At 34.6% G+C, this 21323-nt stretch overlaps 1 protein-coding gene and 2 non-coding genes across 14 annotated transcripts in view; 1 reads left to right on the top strand and 2 right to left on the bottom strand.

Annotated features, from left to right (window-relative positions):
- Positions 1 to 21323, top strand: part of LOC129755784 (serine/threonine-protein kinase mig-15) — a 167772-nt gene that overhangs the window by 74618 nt on the left and 71831 nt on the right. The window lies entirely within an intron of this gene.
- Trnav-aac (transfer RNA valine (anticodon AAC)) lies at positions 11828 to 11900 on the bottom strand. The gene has a single exon. It is a non-coding gene; the product is annotated as a tRNA-Val (tRNA).
- Positions 13802 to 13874, bottom strand: Trnav-aac (transfer RNA valine (anticodon AAC)). The gene has a single exon. It is a non-coding gene; the product is annotated as a tRNA-Val (tRNA).

Raw genomic sequence — 21323 nt, 5'->3', positions numbered from 1 at the left:
GATCAATACCATGACTGAAAAAAAGTGTGCGCCGGCCAATGGGAGATACCAAGAATAAAGTAGAATTTTCTTTAACAAAAAACGGTAAATATTTTTTTTCAAATTTTTTAATGAAATATCATAACATTACCTTCATTTTCTTCGTAGAAAGTATTGCGTTCAAACGAATGGTTTTTGAGATACACGCATTCGTAATTGTCCCATTTCTAAAAGAACTAAGCTTTATTCGCAACAGTAGCGATAGAGAAGGTGGAAAATTGGATGCGCTCCAAGAGCTTGCGTCTGGCTCACCACGAGACGTTTGCAGCTGTACCGCGCGCAATTGAATCCAAGCTCTCGATTAAGTACTTGTGGGTGAGTTTTCCGGTCCACGTCGACTACGCTTGCAAAAAAGCGGCAATGGCGACAGAAGCCCTCTCGCGGGCCATGTTGAACAACGCAGCGATCCTCTGCAGCAGAAGGAGTGTCCTGGCAAGCGTGACCTCGTTCATTTTGCGGTACGGCGCGACAGCCTTGAGCAGGCAGTGTAATCTGCAGATGCTTTGCAGCGTGCAGCGGCTGATGAACCTGCGGGTTATCAGTGCATACCGAACAGTCCACTCGGTAGCTGCTGATGTCGTGGCAGTCGTCATGTCTATCTCGATCTTGTTCAAGGAAGATATTTTCATACCCGATGCGCAGAATCATGCCAGAGAGGCCTCGATGTCCAACTGGCAGCACCAAATAGTCGGATTTGCAGACGATATCTTGCTCATGATCACCGACGAGATAATTGAGGAGCTAGAAGACCTTGCAACGGTGTCTATAGAAAGGGTTGGCATCTGGATGGAAGGAGTCCCACCATAAAACCGAAGTACTACGCGTGACCAACAAAAGAGTTGTGCCGCATATGGAAATTACTGTTGGAAGAAACACAACATCTTCGAAGCAGCAGCTGAAATACCTTGGAGTAATGGTCGACTGTCGCTTAAGTTTTGGTGCGCATGTCAAATACTGTTGTGATAGTGCGTCGAAAGCCATCGACTCATTGGCGTGGATTATGCCGAACTGTCATGGTCCAAAGAGTAGCAAGAGACGTCTCATTGCGAACGTTGCACTATCGAAACTACGTTACGGAGGAACGGCCTGGAGCTCTTCTCTAGAGGTACACAGTTAGAAAAATCCTTGTAACATTACATGCAACTGCATGGGTAGAAGGGAATCGGGTATTTACATGTATCAATACGGCTTAATTCATGTAAACTTCCCATCGCCTTCAACTGATTTGTTTACTGTAAACCTACATTTCCAATCATTCTTTTTGGTATGGTTGTTTATCCAATAAGAAAAGCATCGATATTTGTCGATAAGAGATTTTAATATCTTACACATACATTTTATTTGATCCACACAAGAAAATTTGGTATTCAATCAATTTTCACGAATACCGGTTTTTTTGGTGCTATTCCCCCGACGACGGCGATTGACATGTTGGTAGGAAAAAAAGTTGTCATGCACTTGGGGTAGCCCGAGCTTTCGTTGAATTCAAGTGGCATTTTTTCTGGAACAAATAAAATTGATATAAATAAATTTGATATAATAATTACAATAATTAGAAGGGTATTAAGTTTTATTTCTCACTTACTTGCTTTAAATCTCAGCATGCACCACCTCGATTCGAACAGAAGCGAACAGCACACGAGCAGGTACAACAAAATACTGTCGAACGTTGCGAACGCTAAGATTTACATGAAATTGCAAGCTAAGTTCCCCTTCGTTGGGAATCCAATAGGAACGAAAACAAAACAGAATTGGCAAACTGACGTTGACGCTGGATTACGCATGCGGTGACATGTAAAGTTCATCTTAGCCTCTAAATGTTATACTCTTTTTCATATTTTTCGCGGCGATGGTGTGAAAACGTGCAATGTAAGATTACATTTTTCTTTCTGTGTAGAGCGCAACAGATCGAAATTACGAAGTATACATCGGCTGATAGCCATGTGAGTTTGGTGTGCATACAGGACTATCTCAACAGATGCAGCTTTTTTAATCGCAGTCATGATTCCCATCGACATCACTCTGGCAGAGGACAAAGAGTGTTTCTTAGCTAGAGCAGTTAGAGGACCTGGGACGCATCGAACAACGCTAGATGGACGCATAGCCTTATCCCGCAGCTTTCAACGCGTCGGTCAGGTTCGCGTCAGGTCAACTTATACGTGACGCAGTTCCTTTCGAGCCATGGGTGCTTTAGGCAATACCTTCATCGGTTTAAGCTCATCAACTCGCCATATTATCTGGAATGCGTAGGAATCCTTATTGCCGTAGCTACAGGCATCTTGACCTAGCAAACCGAGATCGGCACGACGCCTGCTAATATCCAGGTCGTTTTAGAAGTGATGGTCAGTTATATGCAGGTTTATCAGCATCTGCTCAATGTTGAGTCTCTGCGGGTCAGATTGACAGGATTTACGAAGACACTCTCGACAATAAACCTAAACTGCTGCTTCGGTTCGCCAAGATGTTCGACATGATCCGTGAGACCTATGTTTTCTCTGTAGAGGAATACCGCTCTAGAGGGAGAATGCTGTCATGTATCCCCAACAGCTCGTCGCAAGTTATGTTTTAAAGGGATGGATCAATTATTGATCCTTGGGGAGTACCCGATAAGACCTCCAGCGTCTTTATAACCTCACGGAGGATTATGGAATTAGTTTTCCACCAGTCTACAGAGATATATCAGATTCCTAAACCGAATTAACGAAGATACAACCATTGCTCATCTGACACTGTTGAAGGCAGCCCTCAAATCCAGATTGTCAATCGCCATGCTATGTTCGCTGTCTCAATGATAGGGCGATCAGTGAATATAATCGTAGCTCTGTGTACACTGTACTGCAACCTTTCCGGAAACCCACCTGCTTACTTATGAGAGAGTAAGCCTTCATCAATTCTGGATACGCCACATGGTCAAGTTCTGGTGACTGCAACTTTAATCTTCTGCTGACGTTTTTTGTTGACGGTTCGTAAGCCCAGACCGTAACCGGCCCAAACAAAACTTGTGGTGAGAAGCTATCACTTCTCGCAAGTATACGGAGTTCCTGTAAAAACTTGGTCTTCAACGTGCTTATAATCAGTACATTGGTTTAGGCAAAGATGCGAAAATTCACCCGTCACGCTTGACTCTACTAGCGATTATCCGTCAACAAAACGGCATAGTACTCGATTGCCGGAACCTCACTACTCACAAGGCGGAAAAGCAAAGATTTCTTCGTCTTGTGACTGACAAAGCTCTTCACTGGGGGAGGATGAGTGATCGGCAAACGAAAAGGATCCCATTTGAAAAACAGTCAAAAGAGTGTGACGGACCAAAAGTCTATACAGTCGCAGATTCACGACTCATGGCGATGATGGATCGCGACCCAGATTTAAGACTTCGTGTTTTGAATGCGATGACTCGACGAAAGCTATGATTTATCTGAGACTCAAACTGCGGGCTTCATTATACCTTAATGTCTCTCAAAGTCACTGGAAGCAGGGTGTGAATGTGAGTTCTGAGATCTGGCAATCCTACTAGAGCTCACTCTTGAAATGCTCAAAATTGTCTTACGAGACTTCTTCGTTTTTACTAAGACCTGGTGGTTCAGCAGGTTGAAGTGTGTGCTATGCGGGATTTTTTTTTCGAACACACACATATAGGATCTCAGTGAAACTTCATGTTTCTTTGAAGAGATCTCAATTATACTTATGACTAAAGCGTACATCTTTCAAGGATATAATGGCAGTATCTTACTAATGCTAAAACCACCAGCCCACAGAGAGAGTACTATGTATGCCGTGACCGAGACTCGATCTCATAACCTGTGGCTTAGAAGACTGAAACGCTATCCTCTAGGCCACGGTCGGCGGCAAAATTTACGACGATAAAATTTTGAAAATTTCATTGTATTCATGTTTTTCAGGTAAAATTTGAAATTAAAAAAAAAATTTTTTTTAGTTTAAAAAAAATTAAAAATAAAAAAAAAATCCTTCAAAGAAATTTTAAATTGGCACAAAACCCATTACCAGGCTCGGTTCCACAGAAGAAACAAAAGTGATGTTGATTTTTCAGAACAAAATATTTAATTTTCCCATACAAACATAAAAGATCAAATTTACTCATGTAAATATTACTTAAAAATTCTGATAAAAAATCGTGGATGAGTTTTAGACCAAAACGAAACTTGTAAGGTCCCAGGGTTTGAGAAATTCGAAAAATGACTCCAAATCGACTCAGTCTTATGCACACAACAAATCATACATTACAAAAATCGAAATCGAAAAAAACTTATGAATATTGGATATAGGATAACCACAAAGTTATCGAACGCCATTGCTCAGGCTTACATACAATTATCACCTCTGTACCTACAAATGGCTAACAAAAATCGGTAGGAGTTCAAAGGAACAAAACGTGAGATCTGTTTGCCGAACTTAACGCATATGCCATCTTGAGCAGGTCCGAACGCGCCCTGTCTCCCATCAACTTTATTAATTGGGCGTGGATTATTTGAACCTGTGTTGCCCATTTTTTTTCCTTTCTTCAGCTCTGTCATGTAGCAATCAAACGAAAGCCATTTCGGATTGATACCTTATGCCTCTAGCTAGCTGAAGCGTGGGCCGGCTGGCAACCAACCGTATAAGGCAAGGTTGTGTCTATCTATGCCTTACATGTGGTGCTGCTGGTGATAATCATGAAGTCGCAAGCCGAGGCGTGGGTGTTCTGCATCCATTCATGGCTGATTCGAACGCCCCCACATCGCACCGGTCTGGCTAAGATTTTGTTTGGAAGCGGCGCCCCATTGGGCTTCCGTGGGCGACCCGCACCAGTCTCGAAACGCTAATGAGAGGAATATGAGGTGGTGGTGTTGAACCACGTGTGAAGAGGTCAGATTTGCATTTCGCAGCCTCCATCTGCGGCGCTGGGAATGTCCTTCAGATGAGGATTAGCCGCAGCTGATGTAGGTTTTTTGTTCCAATCAGATTTATGGCTCTATTCGAAATGGTATTCGCCACTGGCAATTTTCGTAGCATTGATTCAAACTAGTTGAATTTTTCTAAAAGTATGCGAATCAAAACTTCATATAAGAACATTAATTACGTGTTTTTCAAGAACTTAACTGGATTCTAAACTTAACAATGTTTTTTTATTTAAACACCTTGAAATAATAAATTTATTAGAACCTAGAATGTGTGTAAGTAGTACCATAGGGTCGTTCCATTGGTCCATTTGTCTTCAAAACCTATATCAAAAATATCAATATCAGTTCACCACATCTAACACCCAAAATTCAGTTTTTACTGTTGGCGAGTTCGAATCTAACCTACGGCAAGTTTTTTTAATTTTTTTTTGTTTCTGGGATGAATTATCATCCCATAAATTAATTTTCTCTTTAAGCTTGAATGTTTTTAAGTAGTTTTCCTGCATCATTTTGCCCGAGAGCTCCAGTTTTTATGCCAGTTACGGGATAGCAATCATATCATCTTTGGCGCAATGCACATTTCACCGCATTTTCGGCACATAGTTAGCTCTGATCGGCATTGAAATTTTGCAACTTCTTCTTTGGGTGTACTTATATTTCTCCAAAATACAACTGCTGCCTCATTCTACATTTTATAATTAACAGAACATAATCAAACACCTTTTCAGGTATTAAATTTCAAGTTCTCCTCTCTGTGAACAGACATCATCATACCTTAACTGTTCGAATCAAGCGAATTAACTATTCATATTGCAACAGCCGGCAACTTATCAATCATAACTTTAGATAGAGATTTGAACCGATGTTACCGGGTTCAGATAACGTTTTTCTCACACAGATAGAGTGAAACATTCCAAAGCAAAAATGTTTGAAAAAATGGGGTTACGTAAGGCAGAAAATAGTCACAGTAAACAGAAACAAAAACGACTTTTAAGCCGCGTTTTCAGCAAGCACGCAAATCTGGATCCTACCCCCCCTTATTTAGGAAGCTGGGTAAGGCCCGTCGAAAATTCCGGCATTGATGCCGAGTTAGATTTTCCAGCCAGAAACAACAATTGATCCGGATCGCGACCACCGGCTGACTGACGATTTGATTCCCATGATTGTTTTCAGTATCTACTACTGTAGCGATTGTGAAAACGGTTTTTTTTTCGTTGCTTTAGATGTGAGTCTCTGATAATAACTGGTCGGTCATGTTCAAAGCAGATTGAAGTCCTTGCTAGTAGATTTGATTTATGCTTATCTATATTTTTTTCTTTCATGGACAATCTTATTTGAACAATCGGAATTAAGTTTGGTTTTCTGTTTTATAAAATCGGGAATATCGTTAGACTATGCGGGAAAAAGCTGGGAAAAATGCGGGAAATTAAAAATTGATTTTGAATGGCAACACTGATATTCGAATATGTACATTATTGTGGCCCTTATTTTCAAATTTTCTGAAATCCTAGCTCCCATCCCCTAATCTTGGTCGAATTAGTTAACCCTGTAAAGATTTAGCTCGGTAGGATAACTTCAAGACGGACGGATCCTCAAATACCTTGAAAGTTGTATGGAAGTTTCTATGGGTAGAGTGGCATTTTTACGAAAAAAAAAAATAAATAATTCTGACAACTCACCAGAAAAACATAAAATTTGTGACGTGAGATTTTAATAGGAAGAATAACTTTGTAGAACACTTCAAATCTTTTACACGTACGTGAAAAGAGTTACGAAGCTTTTAGTTTAAGTTTAGTTTAGAAAAATTGAAAACGAAAGATAGAATTTACATCTTTTTGCACTTAGTGCAAAACTTCTAGTAGTCTTGTAGGAAATCTCTGAATTACAATATTAATTTAAGTTCAATAGAAGAAATTTACAGTGTTCCCAGAATTAATTATGATTTTACAATGAAAAGTTTAGAAACCTTCAAAAATAGAATTTCTTCCAACACATATCCTAGTTGGAAAATTTTCATTAAATTTTGAAGCACCAAATTCAATTTTACTTCGAAATTTTCAACAAAATAACAAGGGTATATAAGAAAGAGTTATTCAAATTTCTGGAAGTTTTCCATGGCTTAGCTTATGGTATAATGTTACCAACCCATTTTCATGAATGAAGTCACGTTGAGCTTTCGCCACTGAGTCAGCCCAGGTAACTTTAGAATCACTTCTACTAGAAGACGTAATTCCTAGATCGACGAAGCTGACCACGAACAGTCAGACTGTTTGTAAATCTGGCGTGAAAAGGCGAAAAAAGGAATTCGCCTGATTGCTTTGAGCATTTTCTTTGCAGACCCGGTTTGATTTTGGCAACATCCGTGCAAATCCGTTCGTTTTTGGCAAAATAAAAAAAAAAAACGATTTTTTCGTCACTTTTTTATATTGATTTAAAATTAATCAAAATTAATGTAGAACTATGATTTTTCCCATTTTTAAGTGCTGAAAACTAATATTATTGAGCCAAATTAAAACATTTTATGCTTATATGATGTTTAACATTAATTTTCATTACATTGGAATTAAAATAAAAAACAAAAAAAGCGATAAAAAACCGTTCGATTTTGGCAACACAAAATTGAGGGCGTGTTCCCAAAAACGAACGGGGTCAGTATGTGTTCCTGTTTCTACTGTTAAAGTCGATAGAATTGGAGAAATGAATACCTGTACAATTCACACTTAAAAACACCATGAACAAGATCTGGTGTTATTTCAGTGTTTTGCCTCAATCGAATTGATTCTTGGAGACCTGGCTGTGATTTGGAAAACCGAGGCCTTCATATGTAATATATTAGAATTGGTATCTTAAGTGATTCATAATTTGCTCAAAACCATATAATACCCTATTTAAATACTCATAAACATCTTAAACTTGATTTGTTTTTTATTACGGCTGCTACAATTTTTTTAGGGTGGTTTCAAAAACTATTGAAAAATTTAAAGAATGAATAAACTTTTGAAAACATTCAAAAATTTTACAAAAAAAAGAAGTAGGATAATGAATTGAAAAATTATTAAATAAACAAGAATGACAGAAATAAAAAAATTACTGAAATCACATTTGACCCCCGTTATTATTCTCGAGGTTTTCAAAATTTAAATTTCTAGCATTTTCATGTCTGATTGAGCTGATAATTTTCACCGGTGTTTAAGGCGAATAATTCAAGTGTTTTAATTCAAAATCATTATTTTTCGAAAAAATTAATATTTTTGAGACTCATGATGCTTGTTTGATAAAAAATATAGGATAGATTAGATATAATAGTGAATTTTATGAAAGCTCAAAAAGGAGGTATAAAATTTGATAAAATTCCGTAACTATTAAAAATAAAAAAACATAAAATTATTATTTTTCTTTTGTTTCAATTATAGTCGTTTTACCATCTATATGGCATTCGCGACTTTATCAACGTTGCAGTTGGCGGGTCGTTATTGAAAAACTTATCCGGTACAACTGTGTTCGATGTTTACTCTTGGGCTCGAACTCGCGGACATCGGCTCAGGAGACAACATACTTGCCAACTGAGCTATATCACAAGCCAAGCCATCGTGCCATCGTAAACCTCCTAAAATTACTTAAAATGTTAGCAAATAAAAAAACATTAAAAATATGACAATAATGACAGCCGTTAAAAAATGTGCTAAATTTGCATTAAACATAAATAACAAAGAATTATTTTTAATGACAATAAAAAAATATAATCGCTGAAGTAAAATACGATGCGGTAACGTCATCGGCTGAATTAACTGTTGATTTTGTAAATTTTGACAAGTATGACAATTCTGAATTTTTTTCAATTTTGAGCAATTTTCGTCATTTTTTTTTATGTTTCTATTATTGGAAATTTTGTCAATTTTATAATATTTTTCAATTTTAAAATTGACAAATTTTATAAATTTTAAGGAATTGAAATTAATGGACAAAGTTGATAAAAAATTTAAAAAAAATCGCAAAATTGACAAAAATGGCAAAATTAACCAAATTGACAGAATTAGCATAAATGGCAAAACTGACAAAAGAGAAACAAATTACAAAATTTTCAAAATTGACAAAATAAACAATATTGTCAAAATTGATAGAATTGAATTTTTGACACAACTAAAAAAAATTAAACAAATGGACTAATGACAAAAGATGAAATTGATATTTGTTCCGGCCTAAATGACAAAAATTAAAAAAAAAATGACAAAACCGACAATTTGGACAATTTAAACAATTTTGTCAATGTTGTCAATTTTAACAGTCAAGTCACTTTGGTAAATTTTCTAAATTTGATAATTTTCATCAATTTTTACTATATTATCAATTTTCAACTTTTTTTTTGTTCATTTTTTTCAGTGTTACCAATTTTGTAATTTTTGTAATTTTTATCTTTTATGTTATTTTTGTCAATTTTGTCATTTTTGAAATTTTTGTTGTTTATGTAAATTTTGTCCTTTTTGTTATTTTTGTCATCTTTGAGAAGTTTTGTCAATTTTATAATATTTTTCAATTTTAAAATTGACAAATTTTGAAAAAGTTACAGAATTGAAAAATGGATAAAATTGATAAAAGTGAAAAAATGACAAAATTACTTAAATTGTCAAAAATTACAAAATTTGCCAAATTGACAAAATAAACAATACTATCAAAATTTATAGAATTGAAAAAATTTTAAAAATATTGACACAACTTAAAAAATCAACCAATGGACTAATGGGCCATTTTGGCCAAATTAAAAAAAAAACTGTTCAAAATGAAAAAAAATTACAATTATTGAATAAATGACAATTTTTTTTTTAAAAATGACAAACCCGACCATTTGGACAATTAAAACAATTTTGTCAATGTTTTCAATTTTAACAGTCAAATCACTTTGGTAAATTTTTATAATTTTGTAATTTTCATCAATTTTTACAATATTATCAATTTTCAACATTTTTTTTGTTCATTTTTTGTCATTTTTGTCAATGTTGCCAATTTTGTAATTTTTTTTCATTTTTGTCATTTTTGTTATTTTTGTCAATTTTGTCATTTTTGAAATTTTTGTCGTTTTTGTAAATTTTGTCATTTTTGTCATCTTTGTGAAGTTTGTCAATTTGGCCATAATTTTATTAGTTTTGTCAATTTTCTCAGTTGTTTAAATTTTATTTATTTTGACAATTTTGACATTTTATCAATTTTGTAAATTTTGTTTTATTATTTTTATTCAATTTTGTCAATATTGTCAGCTTTGTCAATTAAGTTATTTTGCCCATTAAGTCAATTTTGTCAATTCCGCCATTTTTGAATGTAGCGGATATAACATTAAGTGTGTTGAAAGGAAGAGGAAAGTAACGAAAAACCAAGCCTCAAAGCTTAAAGCTCGAGACAAATGCGTTGCATTTGTTTGGTTCGTTTCAATTTACTTTCACGAACGAAATTCTCTCATGCCATTCGTGCTCAGAACAAGCTTCCTTGAGGCTCGGGCTTGAGAGGAGATGAGAAAGTGTGCATCATCTGCATGCGTTCCCGTGTCATTTTCCCCTTCTCAGAGCAATCTGTGCTTTATAATATAGCGTTGGGCGAAGTATGAGACTAACAATCGCTATCGTAGTATACGATGTGAAAATCAAATCCCTATGATTGACTCATTGAACTTCGAGGTAGTACCCATTGGTGCAATCCATTTTAATATATTATGAAATTTTATATTACCGCATTTTAATCCGATTTGGCTGAACATACAAAACTGGCTTGAAACATAACTGCTCAATTATTCGAATTAGCAATGTTGACAATATCTTTGTACTTTTGTCATTACTGTCATGTTTGTCATTTTGTCGAAAGCGCTCCTCTCTTTCACTCATGGGAAATTGAAAACCAGCGCGTTAAGGTTGCCAGATTGCCCGGTTTTATCCGGGTTTGCAGCATATTTAATACAACATTTGGGAACAGTCCGATCCGGCCCGATTGTCCGGATTTCATTGAAAAATACCCGGATTTTTGACAAATAAAAAAACAAATTGTGTTGTAAAATTTATTTATTTATGGCTAAAATATAAAATTTTTTGAGCTTTCTTCAAAAAAAAATCATGAAAGGTTTTTTGGGAGCCTAAAATACGATAAAAAATCTAATGTAAAATTGATTAAAAAAAATTGTTTTCAGTTTTTTACTGGATTGTTAAGAATAATTTCTGCACTTCGACAAAATTTGCCCGGATTTTTGGTCTTCAATTTTGAAATTAAATTCCCGAATTTTGCCAGGAGTTTATATGAAATTTGTCACGGGCACGGATTTATCCGACCCGGATATGTGATGAAAAAATACTGGCAACCTAACCTATCGTGCTCATGACGTCATATTTTTGATCATCTAGATTAGTGATTGCTGGATATTGCTAGCAAGCCAAACGGACAAGATCATTTTATGATATTTACTATGAAAAAAAAAGTTTAATCTATTTCGTTTTTATAGATTGAAGGTGGTAAAAAAATCAATTTTATTAAGATAAAAATCATTTTATTGTGCAGCCCAATTTCGAAAATACGTCGTGAACAAAGGACACAAAAATTCACACTTATAAACATAAATACACAGCAATCGTCAGAACGTCGAGCTGAGTCGATATGTACCGATAAAGGTATATCTAAGACCCATCATTAATGATCTCCCAAATCGACCGATAACTATACCTTTCTGTAAGAAAGGCAAAAAGGTGTGAAAAACACGTTCGATTTTGACACGGTTCGACTTTAGTAACCCAAAGTTTTCGGGCGTGATTCCAAAATCGAAAGGAGTCTATTACAGCTTATATTTGATCCTCAAGAAATAAGTTATCATTATGTGTTGAATGATCTAAAAATGTCAAACCAACAAAACAATCTGTTTCCGCCCGGGATCGAACCGGGGGCCTTCCGCGTGTTAGGCGGATGTGATAACCACTACACCACGGAAACGTTCATGCTTACGGGGTTTCCCAAAAAGCAACTGTAACTCCTTTGTTTTGTTGAAGTTCGTGATTAGATTGAACGCATAAAAATGTTTAAATCGAACCAGGATTTCGCCTTTCTACGGCTGCTGTCCAAATGCTACAAATAAAAATCAAACAAAGATAAGTGTTTCTTGGTCACTTAAGATGCCCCCATGTAACGAAAAGTTTCTGGAATGTAGCTGGATAAAACCGTTAGATCCTCGCTAAACCAGAATCGCAATTCCTCTACAATTGAACACACAAATTGGACATACAAATGTATGGACAAGATATGACTCACCACGGTATGTCGGCTGCTGGATGTCATGTGAGGAGACAAACCCGCGAATTGCATCTCCATATGATAGTACAGCTTGTGGTTTCTTTCTTCGGGAGAAGGCAGCACCTGGCTTAGTTAAACCAATCGCTAATATGTATATGCTGCCAAATTGTTGGTGCCTATGTTCGTTCATATAAAAGGGCGATTAGCGGTACCCTCAACAACAACAAGTTACTGCATGCTTACTTATGACTCAGCCGCCGTATTTCTAGTTTTGCCTTCTTACTTTTAATAATAATAAGAGTGTGTGTGCAACTTTGTGGCCTGCGAACGAACAAATTTCTGCTGCTGCTGCAGACGAGATGCATTCATGAAGTTGCAGTAAGAGATAGTAGCAGCGACCGTTTCTAGATTCAACCTCAATCACCCCCCAAGCGATGGAACGCCAACGACTCAGCATAAATTTGATCTTTGTGTGTAGGCTGGAGGCAACGTTGGTATCCCTCCTAGGCGGCTTAGTCAGTGCACATATTTTTAATCGATTTTTTTGCATCTCCCTTTTGCTGAATAAGGTGTTCCGAAGATTGAATCACGATTTCAGAAAAGTTATCTTTGTATCAGCAATAAGCTGCATGGAAGTGCCAAATCCTCAAGAAACTGTTGCCAAAAATGTGATAATTATGAGCTATGCCAAATATTCCATATAAGATAACAAACCATGAACGCACCTAACAAATCATCGTTCGAGAGCCCTAGGAGAATGACTCTCACGCGTTGTAATTTGTTTCCGCTTGCGTTTAGGTTGCCGCCACTTAACCACAGTCCGGAGATGTGTTTCTGTGGCTTGTGGACCAGAGAAATGGCTATCGGTGGTCACTCGGCGGCACAGTTTACTTCATCCCGCAATCATTGGAAAGAGATTGCGTCGTCAGAAATTTCCCTCATCAGCCTCAGAGTTGATAAGTAAATGCTACAATGTAACTCTTATACTTTCAAGTTAGAGGGACGATAAATAGAAACGAACCCTACTGATCGAAATCGGAAAGCTCCTAGGTCATGAAATGAAAATAAAGTATCAAAAATGTAGCTCAACACGGGGAAAAATCAAAACAATCAAATAACATTAACTTCAACCTTCCGGCTATTATCTTTGGGGCATCGGAAATGTGTCCATCAAGTGCCAAAGAAAGTTGTCAAAAATTCATAACTCTCCTGTGCGCTGGCTTGGCTTGGTCGTTGTGCTGTTGTGTAGATTATAAATTTTTAAAAACTATTCCCGTCCATCGCCGGAAAAAATTTTACCGAAGGGACCAACTTTCCGGTCAGTAAGCAGCAAAACTTTTCCCGAACCTCGTAAAATGCTCTCTTCAGGAGACAGAGCAAAATGCAAAAAAAAAACAAACCCCTTTTGTGTTCGATTTAAAGTGTCCCAAACGCGACCTTTGAGACTATTTTCTTTTCCATTATGTTCCAATATTTTTTGGCTGTTTTTTACTCTCAACCGTTCTAATAAAAATCACTACCCTTTCATTGAAAGTTTAATTCTTATGTTTCTGTTTAAAAGTTTAATTTATTGAAAAAAATGGAAGATATAAGAAAAAAAATCCTGTTTCCGCCCGGGATCGAACCGGGGGCCTTCCGCGTGTTAGGCGGATGTGATAACCACTACACCACGGAAACCGTCGCTGGGTGTTGCTGGCTTCAAATGGTACAGATTATTTTTCGTTTTTCGTTTTCGTGTTTCGCTCAACGTTTGCTGCACCTCAAGAAAACAGCGGTAGGCAATTTCTGGGGTTTGATTGCAGCCTGCATGTGAGCATAGCAGAGCAACAAAAAAAATGTTGGTATCGATGCTCTTGGCACCGTGTGCTGTTGTTGCCCCTCTATAAAACTGGGTCTATTTTTGATGCTGTTGGTCGGTCGGTCGGTCGGCTGCCTTCGAGATAATTGCTGCAGAATAGAAAGTGTGCTGAAGGAAAGAAGGAAACTGTGACGAGGGTCTGATCAGTTTTTCTACCGTTTTGGAAAAGGTCCCAAGCGTCTGAAAAAACATAGATTTTTTTTTCGCTGAAACTGGGATTATTGACAGCAGAAATAAACATCAAAAAACATTTTGCTCCTTAACCTTAGAATGCGAACCTCCAAAATTGTTAACGTATTTCAATTGTTGGTCATTTGATAGTTCTAACATTTGCTATTCAGAAAACCCCTTGAAATCGCTCTGGCTGAAAAATTTCAGCCTTATAGTTTTCAGTAATTTATTAGATCACAAAAAACTGGAAAAATGGTTATTGAATTTCAATTTTTTTGATGAACTCCAGTATTAGCTTTAATTGCGAAAAGGGCTGTAGAAATAAAACATGGTATTCAATAGTTTTTATAATTACACTAGTTTACAGCATTTTTGAACTCGGTAAACTGAAGGTCATTTCCAATGTGAAATCGGGCGCTGAATCCGAAAATGCAATTCAAAAAAATCTCAGTAGAACCGTTTTTGATTTATGCTCCAAATATGAAATTCCGGAAAATTTAAAAAAATTCTTGTACTTAGATTTAAATATCTTGGACGGCGTAACAGTAATTTGAAATCCCTCTTTTGTATATAGAAGGTGAATAAATTTTCTATCGATCATCTGAACACGTTTTTGCGTTTTACCAACAGTATTGTTGATATTAGTGACTTTATGAGAAAAAAAATTATAAAAAAACGCATTTTTTGAGAAAATTTTGTTTCAACGAAAGTTTTAGACTGGATGGTAGCATTTAAAAAATCTGATTTTCTTTTGCGCTTAAATGTCAATTTAAAACAAAGATTTCAAGTGGTTATTTATCAAAATCGGTTGAAAATTGAAGAAGTTATGGCTACTTTTCCATAATAGTATTTTTTGTAGTTTTTCATAATTTAACGAACTGCAGTACACTTATCATAGTATAGGAAGAATGAAACATGATAAATCTCACTCGCTCCAAGTCAAAATAATTTATTAGCTTACCAGAAGGATGAGACCTTTTCAGGAAGATCTGACAATAGGGAGGAGTTGCTTGAGTCTCAAACGTGAATAAAATTTTGAGGTATTTTGCCCGGAAGGAACGAAAAATACTGGTTTTTCATCAATTACTTTTTTTATCACTAGCTGATCAGATTGTTTTTTATGGTTGATTTTCTTAAAGCCTAAGTTGAGACAAATATTTCACCCAAAGACTGCAACACGATTGCGTTTTTTTTTAAATGTTACCATCGAGTCTAAAACTTTCGCTGAAACAAAATTTTCTCTAAAAAATGCGTTTTTTATAATTTTTCCTATCTTCTATATATATAAAAATGAATGTTTGTCTGTCTGTCTGTTCCCTATAGACTCGAAAACTACTGAACCGATCATCGTCAAAATTGGCATCTGAGGGTTTTTGAGGCCGGCGGTGGTTTCTATAATAGTTACAACCCCATCCGACTTAAGGGAGGGGTGGCTACCATACAAAATATGTAGTTTTTCGAATCAAATTAAAGTCATGACATCCATTTTCTCGAGATTTTTTTCCATTGGGCGGTTTGTTTTTCGTCTCCATGGTCGAGGCGTCGTGACTCAACGTCGCGAGAGGATAGTAACGATGGCATAGCATACTGATCAGTGGAAATATTTTGGCGCGTATTTCTCAACCAAGCATATTTTCAATGCAAGGCGTGGCGATATGAAACCTTGATGTGATTTTTTTTTCTACTTGATTCCTAGCTTATTTGTAGGGCACATGGTTATGAATGACGCCTAGATGTGACCCAGATTTACATTTTGTCGATCGAATAAAAACAGTTACATTTTTTTGCGAAAATCTGAAATTGAAAGTCATGGCATCCATTTTTAGAGATTTTCTTTTTTCGAGGGTTTGTTTTTCGTCTCTCTGGTCGAGCAAACGTCGTCGCAAGTGGATAGTAACCAAAACATACTGTTCATTGATCGCTGGAAAAATTCAATTTCTCAACCAAGTACCTATATTTCTCATGCACGTGGGGGCGATATGCAACCTAGATGAGTTTTTTCTTGCTTAATTGTACACAGCACATGGAAATAAATGACGCCTAGATGTGACACGGATTGTTATTTTATCAATCAAATCAAAACCAATTGAAATATTTGCAAAAATAATCCCATATTTAGTTCGTGTTAATGTAGGTAGCATTTGTTATCTAAAAAATATAAATTTAGTTCTGATGCTAATGATATAATGGTATGACACTTTGCGGACAATTGAAAAAAAAAAAATACAAAAAATATAGAATTTAAATACAATTTTTTAACCCATTTCGCCCACAAGGTTATTTTTGAATCATATTGATAACAGAAATATGAATAAGATATTTCTACAGAGGTAGATCGGAAATATTTTGTTTATCATGTAAAAATGTACTTAACTTAAGTTTTATCAACCGCCATTTAAAGTTAAAGAAGATCAAAAAATCCGATCCGACACATGAACTGATCAAGAGCCTTTTCTTTAAATTAGATAAGATAGGACTGACGTGTGCATAAGTCAAAGGTATCAGTGGAATAAACTGATTTTTATTGACCAAAAGTGAGGGAATTCATTTTCCAAAAGAATTTTCTTCCAAGGTACACTAGAGCATAGAGCATATTCAAACGTTCAATTTTTCTCTGTTACAAACAAATTAAAAATTATGATTTCTTCTAGAAATTGTTATTTCGGCCCAAATATACAACTGAAACGAATCTAGAAATGAAAATGGAAGCTTTTTATTCTGAAAAAAAACAACGTACTTTTTACTTACATACCAATTCAAGTACGTACTTAACATGAAAAGTTTTCTGTGTTACATGGCTACATAAAAGAGACTTTTGATCCGCTTCTTTTTTGAAAAGTGAGACTTTAGAACTGATATACAACTGGAAGCAAAATTTTTATGAGAAATTTTTAGTATACCCTTAAAGTGTTCAAAACAATATTCGCTCCTGTCAACTTACACGGTGGGGTAAGAGCAAACGTCAAACTTTTAAGAAATTCATCTTCAAAATTATTCAATATGTTGGAAAGACCAGAAGGGGTATTCCGAATATTGAAACTGAAGCGGATATTTAAAATTCTCAAATGTCTTTGTAAATGAAGGTCATTTGATTTGAACAGCATTCGTTAAAAGTGAAGTAACAAACATAAATTTATACGGCAGGAATACTGCAGACATATCAATGAAACTCGATGAAACAAACAATCAGAAATACGTATTAAATCCATTTTAAAGCCATTACTCTGACGCATCTGATAATAAGCTTTGCATCTACACTTGCCCCAAAGAAATTTGCACTGTTTAAAATCGATAATTTTCATACCATGATAAGTGCTGTTCGGGAAAACTTCAAGCTATAATGTCTCATGACCACGAGTTTGGCATATAACGAAACATTTTTTTAACATAATTTTTGCGCAAAAAAGATAAATATTCAAACTGATCCGAAAGGCGAGGATGATGAAAAAAGCTGTTTGAAAATGGTTATTAAAAATCTTTTTCATCGTTTTTTTTCCAAATTTCTATAGCTTATTTTTCCATTTCCAAAAAATACACCACCTAAATTCTAAAGCTAATCAGGAGCTGGAAGTGCTCATAATACAGAATATTAGGAATATACTCAAAAAACTGTCCCGATTCACGCTATTGATCGGTTTTCAAAATTCGATCTCCATAAAGTACAATATGCAATAAATTCCAATATGCGAATATTTTTCTTTCAATCAGAAATTTATGTAAACTTGAGCCGGGTAAATCAGCCTACCTTCTTCAAGCAGTGGGGGACAAAATTTGAAAAGATGGGGGAGCTACCATGTAAGTTAAAGATAAACAGCTTCTCAAAGAAGAGACCATATTTTAAAAGAAGGTTTTTTTTGCGTACGGATATTTGGCATAATTCAAAAATAGACGTGACAAATATTTTTATATAAGTTCGTAACTTCCCACTTTGGGAAAAAAGGTGGAAAATCCATAAATTTTGACATTTTTTAAGTCATTATGAAGCTTTAAAAACAGAGTATAAATTTCAGATCTTGAAAAACAAGTTAAGAGATCAAGTTTTAGTAGATAATATATACCATATTTGAATTGCAATTCGGAACTCCAGCTGCAGCTCTCATTTCAAAGTTGTTGATTCTGAACTATGATGAGGTTTGATTTAAAAACATGCTTACAAAAATCGAAATTTGAATAAATTTTTACAAATTACATTTATTTTTGGAAGGTGTAGCAAAGCACACCGGGTCAGCTAGTCATAAATAAAGTCACTAATATCAACAATACTGTTGATCATACGCAAAAACAGTGTTCAGATGATCGATAGAAAAGAGAGATTTCAAATTACTGTTATTCCGTCCGAGATATTTTAATCTAAGTACAAGAACTTTTTTATTTTTCCAAAATTTCATATTTGGAGCATAACCCAAAAACGGTTCTACTGAGATTTTTTCGAATTTCATTTTTGGATTCAGCGCCCGATTTTACATTGAAAATATTGGTCAGTCAATCAAGTTCACGATTTTTTTTAAAATTTTGTAAACTAGTGTAATTATTAGGGAACACATCAAGATCTTTTTTTAAACGTTTTCCCCAATCAGTATGGTTTCTACACCGATTAAATCAACTAACATGATATCAAATTTAACACGTTGGAAGTTCTATTTTATGTAGGAAAAGGGCACCCACCTTCGTCGTATCCATTTGCTTCGTCTAAATTCATGAATGCATGTTTTAGAGTCGAAAATAACTTTTCACTTTAATTGGCAACTTCACATGATAAACTAACGCTTGTGAAACTATTTTCTATCACATATCACTTTTAACACTTTTTTTTAAATATTTCAAATCACGAAATGAAATGAATTAATTGCGCACTCTGCCATATTCATGGACGAACTTAGTGATCCCGCAGAGGCCGTGCGAACGAAGGGGGTTTTAGGGGTAAAACACCCCCTATGGAGTTTTTTTCCAAGTAAAATATTCATTAAAAAAATAATCTACTTAGTACTAGGAAATTACTTGATCCCAAAAGTTATTTATAAATAAGTGTTAACAAACATGTTTAAAATTAACTCGCCTCCGGCGGAATTTAGTCCTAAATCTCTTTAAGGCTAAGACATTTAGTTTTCCGACACTATATTTAAACTATGAATTGTAAATTTAGTAAACTGTTGTTTTGAAACTCAAATTTTGACACTTAAAAGCCCTTCATCTTCTTTAGAATGGGTTTTCTTTAAGAAATGTATTTAAATAAGTTTAGAATTCTGAACCAACCATTACCTTCAAAATTCGTTCATCAAAACATTAATTTAACACATCAACAGGCTGAGAGTCATGTGTTTAGCTTTTTACCACTCACGATAGTCAATAGCCAAAAAAAATATAAAACGTAACATCCATTACTTCATAGCTAATTACATTGATTATAATAAATAAAACGGTTCTTCAAATCAAAGTTTTTGTGTTCAGAAAAGATAATTTTCTTGAAATCCTTTGAATCTTAATGTTTAATAAGAAAAACATGGTTAGTTTCCTTTATTTTTATTATTTCAAATTTTCATTTTTATATCGATCTCCATTTTTTAATTGTTCGATGATTCGAAGTAGCAACTTCAAAGTTAAATTTACAGAGAATCCTTTATTTTAATTTATATCAGTTTTTTATTGTTCAATCAATATAATCCTTTAATGATGAATTGAACACACAAATACATAAAGTTATAATTGTGAACTTCAAAAATGAACCTTGTTAGCTTTCATAATCAGGAGAAAATGAAAAATAAAAATAAATTATTTCTGACTTTGATCACTGAAATTAAAATTAAATATTTTCATCTTTTTATCAAAAATAAAATCAAACGAATATGTGTTTTGAATGAATTCTCTCAATTATAAATGCTTTTTGCTAATCAGGGTTAATCAGAAATTTATTTTAGAAGTCGGATTCAATTTTTTTTATTTAGTGTTATATTTTCTGTATTCTATTACTGTGCACTGATTCTTGTATCCGAAATTTTAAATTCTGGATTTATTCAAAATTTCTATCCGCCTTTTTTCTGGTGCTACGTAAATATTGATTTAAAATTTGTATACTAGACTGCTTTCAATTTATTTTTTAGCCAATTTCTTGTTCAGAATAAGAAACAACATTTAGAACAGTTTATTAATGATTTACCAGAAATAAACCCTTTTTAAATCGATTTAAAACTTTGATTCTGATTTATTTTGAATCGTTTTCGTAGTTTTTTTTTTCGTGTTTCTGTGATATTCTTTGGTAAAAAAATTGTTTTAGAAATCAATTTTCTTATTTATTGTACATTTTAGTTTTTGTTATTATTTATATTATTTCTAGCTAAATTAGAATTTAGGATCCCCCCTATGTATTTTTCAACGCTTTCTGGCAATTTTTGTAACTATGAAAATCATAAAATTTAACTGAAAGATTTAATTTGTTTAGAAAAATGTTTTCAAACTAATCCGATTTATATAAGTTCGTCAATTTGCAATTAAAATCAAATCACTCAGCCATTATAATTCTTCAAAAATTAGCGACAGCGAATAGGAAACCGATAACCTAAAAATGGCTTTAGACCGCATTAACTTGTATTAATTTTTGCTGGTAAAAGTCAGACTCATAGAGAATGAATATTCATATTATTCATTTCCAAATAATTTTGTTTATTTTGACCTGATTGAAGCTAAGAATTAGATGCGCTAGAAGATGAGTGCAAAAAGCTTATTTATATAAATAAATTACATGAATGTATTCGGCATTGCTTAGGGGCTATTCAAATATTACGTAACGCTATTTTAGATCATTTTCAACCGCTAATGTTTTTTTCAAAATTTTAAAACTATTACATTTCTGAGATGCAGGTAGGCAACTCATTTGAGAAAGTCGGGAAATGAGGGAAAAAGTCGGACTTCCAAATCTATCGGGAAAATGCTGTAAAAAGTCTGGAATTCCTCCAAGAAATTGGGATTATTTGGATAAGCTGCTTAATCCCCCAATGCTATTCGAAAAATATCCGCAACATAAATGAATAAAGCACATAATTGAAATTACAAAGTTAGACATGGATATGTAATTAAAATTACATTTGAAGTTGAAACTACGA

Source organism: Uranotaenia lowii, chromosome 3, assembly GCF_029784155.1.
Source record: "Uranotaenia lowii strain MFRU-FL chromosome 3, ASM2978415v1, whole genome shotgun sequence".
NCBI classification, from domain to species: Eukaryota; Metazoa; Arthropoda; class Insecta; order Diptera; family Culicidae; genus Uranotaenia; species Uranotaenia lowii.
Note: the sequence above shows the minus strand (reverse complement) of the source record. Positions and strands in the feature narration are given on the sequence as shown.